The sequence below is a fragment of the Nanorana parkeri genome, unplaced genomic scaffold (assembly GCF_000935625.1).
Source record: "Nanorana parkeri isolate BGI_ZX_2015 unplaced genomic scaffold, ASM93562v1 scaffold470, whole genome shotgun sequence".
In the NCBI taxonomy this organism is placed as follows: domain Eukaryota; kingdom Metazoa; phylum Chordata; class Amphibia; order Anura; family Dicroglossidae; genus Nanorana; species Nanorana parkeri.
The window spans coordinates 89902-96299 of record NW_017306738.1 but is presented as its reverse complement, the minus strand read 5'-3'; positions in this window follow the sequence as shown (position 1 = coordinate 96299).

Here is a 6398-nt window from a genome sequence, read left to right as displayed (position 1 = left end):
CGAGGGGGCTTCTGCTGACGGCTCCGATAAGGTTACTCAAAACCACATTCCGATGCTGACTGCTCACTTCCCATCATGACTTCCTCTTCGTCTCTTGTGCGTAAAAGTCCCAATGAAACAATCTGCACTCAGATACATTTTGTTACACCAAAAAAATGGCTCGTTTGTTTCCAAAATATCAATGAAAGAGCTTTATACATTGAAAAAAAAACTCAATTCCCGGAGGATTGTCCAGATCCATGTGGATGGGGGGGGATTAACAAAGTTTGGCGCAATGGAATAAATTGCGCTAGTTTCTATAAGCCCCCCATTCACATCGTTTTGTTGTGCGACAACGCTCAACGTAAAAAATCGTATTATTTTTAATGGTGCCCATTCATATGTAAGTGTTGTGCCACTTGCAGCTCGAAAAAGTACATGGCTTGGGCAGAATTGTGTGTGATTCTATGGGAGCACCTAAAAAATCTGTATAATGCGTGTTTTTTTACTTGCAATTTTGCCTTAAGGCCCTATTCACAGCTGAGCGTTTTGTCACGACAATGTTTAAGATGAAGGAGTGTCAAAAGGCCCTATTCACATATGAGCGCTTTGTCACATGACTCCCAAAACATGACCACGTTTAAGATGAACGAGCACCAAAAAGCACTATTTACTCCTGAGGGTTTTGTCACATGACTTCGAAAGCACGCTCAAGATGAAGGAGCGCCAAAAGGCTCTATTCACGCCTGAGCATTTTTTCACGACTCCCAAAGCAAGACATTTAAGATGGAGCGCCAAAAGGCCCTATTTACTCATGAGAGTTTAGTCACATGACTCCCAAAGCATGACAACGATCAAGATGAGGGAGCGCCAAAAGGCACTATTTACTCCTTAGGGTTTTGTCACATGACTCCCAAAGAACGACAACGCTCAAGATGAAGGAGTGCCAAAAGGCTCTATTCACCTCTGATTATTTGGCCACGAATCCCAACGTATGATAACGCTCAAGATGAAGGAGCGCAAAAAGGTCTTATTCACACCTGAGCATTTTGTCACGATTCCCACAGCACGACAGCGCTTAAGAATAAGGAGTGCCAAAAGGCCCTATTTACTCCTAAAGGGTTTTATCACATGACTCCCAAAGCATGACAACGCTCAAGATGAAGGAGCCCCAAAGGACCTTATTCACACCTGATCGCTTTGTCACTACTCCCAAAGCATGACAATGCTCAAGATGAAGGAGCGCCAAAAGGCCCTATTTATTTCTGAGTGTTTTGTCGCACGACAACGCTCAAGATTCTCAGTGGTGCCCATTTACAGCTGAGCGTTGGGTTTGGTGACGTTTGTAGCTCGAAAAAGTACATGGCTCTGGCAGATTCAATTAGAGTGCCTGAAAAACGCACATTATGCACATTTTTTTCTTGCAATTTTGCCCATAAGGCCCTATTCACTTCGGAGCATTTTGTCGCACGTCCCCCAAAGCACAACGCTTATGATGAAGGATTCCATTATTCTCAATTGTGCTTGTTTACACCTGAGCATTGTGTCGCTTGCCTTGTTTACACCTGAGCATTGTGTCGCTTGCCTTGTTTACACCTGAGCATTGTGTCGCTTGCCTTGTTTACACCTGAGCATTGTGTCGCTTGCCTTGTTTACACCTGAGCATTGTGTCGCTTGCCTTGTTTACACCTCAGCATTGTGTCGCTTGCCTTGTTTACACCTCAGCATATGTGCATTCTATATTGCGGTGCTGGGGAGTCTGGTGTAGGAACCACTACACCAGCTGCTGGGAACTGTAGACGTATAGTGCAGCAGGGGCTGGGGGAGATCAAGTCACCAATCAGTTTCAACCATAGTGATGAAAACAACCAAAGGAACAGGATGGACATTTTTCTTGAAGGAATGAAATTCCTAACAGTAAACATGTTTATTTAAAAAAAAAAAACACTCCAAAATGGAACGTTAAACCAAACAAAATTTTTTAACAACATTTTTCAAGTCTCTAATAGATTATTTTTGGTATGAACATTGGTACACAAACCTACCTTAAGGCTGTCCATACACCATGGGCTGTATTTATGAACAATGTGCAGTCATTCACCCTGAGAAATTGCATGTACATTGGTTCTGTACAAATGGAAGCAAAATCTAACGTTACCATATTTTCTTTCCAGATCGAATGTGCTATCAGGATCATACCACATTATGACCACTAGAGGAGCTGAGGAACATAGGAAATAAATGCATCTTGCCTATGCTACTTAGCGTCATCTAGTGACCATAATGTGGTATTTACCTAAAGTTACATTCGTTATGGAAAGAAACTATGTAATAAGATTAATTTTTGCCACCATTCCCACAGTACATGCAATTTCACAGGACGAATGGCTCCGCAAATTGTTTATAAATACACCCCTATGAGTCTTCTCCTGTCCAGCCCTAGAGGCCGAATGAGAAGAAACTGTTGATTTTCCCATCAACGTTAACAGGAGGGGCGGTGGTGGTAGTGTGGTTGGAGTATTGAGCTCTGCACTGGTCCAATCTTGGTCGAGTCAGTAGGACTCTGCCAAAACCCGACCAGTATGTTGTGAGCTGAAGTGTGTTTTAGCCCTTGTAGTACCCCTGTGATCTCAGGAATATGCGTTATGAAATATGAGACCTGGCACTCCAGATAATTGCCTTTTTTGACATTAAAGGGGTGTCTGCTTCTATCGATGTACATGATGAATGTTGGTCAGATCTATCACCAATCATCTCATGTCTGTAGGTAACTTTAGGCAACAGATGGATAGAGCTTTCATTCAAGGACAAGACAAAAATTCCAGACCGAAACTCTACCGAGAAGAGGAAACAGTTGCTGATTGATTTTGGAGGTCTAAAGAGCACTTCTGATGCTTGGAAACATGTCTTGCTCTTTGGGCTGTTCCCATAATCAGTGAAAGGATTTTTCTCTTTTCCTTTATTTAGAAAATAAGTCCACCTAGATGTCATCACAAGAGATTTATCAGCATGCTTGAGATCAGTCATTGCCTACACAACATGAAACACTAGAGAGCAATCAGAATCTTCCCGTTGTCCAAGATTACAGCGCAGAGCTGGCAGTTCCGATCCTTGGCTTTATAACACCAGCGCCATTTGACTTCATTGGCTTTTGACCGGAAACTCATTCCTGCTTTACCATGGTGTGATGTATGCTTCCTTCTCCTATTAGGATGGTCAGTTTTTCAAGCCAGCCACATTCCAGTCTCCAGCTGGGACTCAATCAATGCATTGCCTTAGCTACACAAGCTGTTCCAGGACATTGTTTCTGTGTCTCCCCTAACAGCACCCCCCATAAAGATGAGAACCACCAGAGATGGCGATCCGCACGCCGGAAATACTGGCACAATGCATCTGCAAAATCGGACTACCGGATATTAGCTTCAAATCTCAAAATCATACCGTATGATTTAATTTTTGGAGGCCAGGTTCACAACTTGGTGATCTATGACCGCGCGGCAATCGTGCACAAAACCGTGCGGATAGCCTTAGGATCAGGGAATCGCACACCACCGCTGATTGCACTGGCGGTGCTATTATTTTCTAATGGCACCCCAGTCATGCCAGGCAGATTGCATGGTTTTCCATCGCCATTCTGCCCGTGCAAACACGCACGATCGCGGCTGAAAAACCATGCAGTGCCTGGTTTTTCAGTTTTTTCTTTTTTCAGTGAATGCTGCATGGATATAACCACATTGAAATCAATGGGGCCGCTCAGCAACTGCTGTGTGCAAGCGCACGCGATCGCGCGCCTCTCGGGTCCGCCTAAGTCTACACCAGCCCTTACGTATTGATTTTTTCTTCCCGATCTACTGTCACCTCATTCAAATAACACCGCATCTCTTATGTGTTTGTGAAGTCCATTGCATTAGGCATCCCATTCAGAATGAAGTGCTATTAATGTGACACTAAACTCAGGAGTTAAATCTTAAAAATACATTCAAGTACCTTAACTATTAACAGAAATATATCTTATTTGTGTATCACTCGGCTGTAGATCCTCAAATCATCTCTGAATTGGTGCTGACACTGTCCTTCCTTCTGGAGGGGGGCTACTTTTGTTCCCCATGGTCTCTGTGTGTGTTGTGAAGTAACCACCGCTCCAAGCTCGCTCCAGTGATGGACTACAATCTCAGTATAAATGAGCTAAGTAAATGTGAGATTGTAGTCCATCCCAGGAGTGAGCTTGGAGCGGTGACTACTTTACAACACACACAGGGACCATGGGGAACAATAGTCACTGTGCCGCCTTGAGGAAGGGACCTTGCACGGCCTCAAAACGTTGGCTTTTTTGACCTCTGTGACGTTACTTGCAATACACGGTATTTTCTTTGCACTTTGGAGTGCTGGTGACCGATCTTCACATCTCTGTTGATAATCATTTTTCTTTTTTTGGTCTTCCATCAAAGACATTAAAAAAATGTGATGAGTCAAAATTGAGCTGCTTTATTTTCACACTTGAGCAAATATCCATCATGAACACTTTGCGGGTGCTCCAAGTGGTCACTGGTGGAGGAGTAGCTTTCTTTGGTTGGGTCTTGCTCTTTATGTTTGATCTTGGACACAAAGAAGCCACGTTTAGGTACAGAAAAATCACTTGTACATGTTCTGGAAGGTTGAACATAGGCTCGGGTCAACATTCTCCTGCATTCAAAACCAAATTTACTGTCACATGCTTATCTCAGTACTTCGAAACCAAGTGTATACATTTCTTTACATTTTTGCACAAGAACTTACAGTCTTCATGTTTCCAAACCGCTGCGACTCTCTCAGCTCAGCTTCCCTGAACTTCCTGTCCAGTATAAGATTACGAGGGAGAGAGCAGTTTTCAGCAGCCTTCCATCTACTAGCTTGGAGAAAAGAAAAGGGAGGAGCTCAGAATTGGCTGGCTTGCTGTACCTGTATGTTTGTGGAGACACACAAAGCTTACTAGCACACACAAGGGTGACTCCATGGGACCCTGCAAGGGAAAGGATCCTCCCTAAAACAGGATATCAGGGCCAATGCTCAGGGGACCAGCTGATTCTGCAGGAAGCTAAAACTTTGAAACATCATGGAGCATCATCCATTGTAAGTGATTTCATCAGCATTTGAAATAGCTTAAAAACCTTTTGACTTTCATGTCACTTTTAAAAACAATGCAGATAAAAGCACAGAAAAGTCGAGTATTTTAAATGCTTCCTTAACGTGTTCTTCCTTTTTGATAAAGTTTTTTTGAATTTATTATTGATTTGCAATGTGCCTCTGCAATGTGTTAGCAAATTTGACTACTATAGGAAGAATCATTTCCTCAGCACATCCCCCGCCTGCCATGTCACAGCCCTCTTTTAAGGGAGTATCTAATTGCTGTCCAGCTACTCTGCCCATCCCTTCTCCTCCCTTCATAACCTATTATGTAGCAGCCAGGGGAGGACTTGGGTTACAGCTCTGAGCCTGCTGACATCACATCCAAGATGGCGGCTCCCAGCAGCAGTCTCGGGGGTTTTGAAGGTCTACACAAGGGAGGCTTTTATGGGTAAACAACATGCATCAAATATATTAAACGCACAATCTGGGAAGATTTTTGTTGAAATAAAAGGTCCGGCGGATCTCTTGAAGTTATAGAGTTCCTTTAAACATATATTCTAAAATGCCAGACATCAGTCTGAGGCTCCATTCACAGGGGAGCGGCTGTCCGTGCGTATTCGGCTGTACGGATACGTGCGGAGCCGCAATAAACAGAGAAAACAATGCACTTTAAGCCCCGTTCACATTGAGCGATTTATCGCACGGTAATTCCCGTGATATCGTGGCAAATTACAGCGCGATATCGCGCTCCAATGCATTTCAATGGGGCAAAGGGTCCTGCTGTCGCGGGTCGTGTGTCGCTACAGCAGGACCTTTTTTGGAGCGGATTTAGCCGCGATTCAAGCGTGCTCAATGCAAGCTTGAACACGATGTCGCGCGGCAAATCTTGCGATATCGCGCAATATGCAAATCGCGCGCCAAACACGCGATTTGCATATCGCGCAGTGGGAACGGGGCCTTAATGTGCATCGTTCAGACTATTTCGGGGGCTGCGCGGTTTCATATAGTAAATAGTACAAGCGTGATAATAGGGCGGAATTCCGCACGTTCGCGGCCATTGAAAAATGTTTTGCATTTTCGTCTCACACGGTCTTCCGCACTGAAAACCGAGCGGGAAAGGCAAACGCTATATGTAAATGGAGCCTTAGGGCTGCACGGACATTTGTCTGCATCGGAGACGCTTTTCACACTCATACAACTCAATGTGAATGTAAAAGCAACTCAAACTAACTCAAAACAATTCCCTAAGCAGCACAAAAGTAAATTGTTGCAATTTAGAAGCCCCGTTGGCTGACAAAATACCTCAACATGTC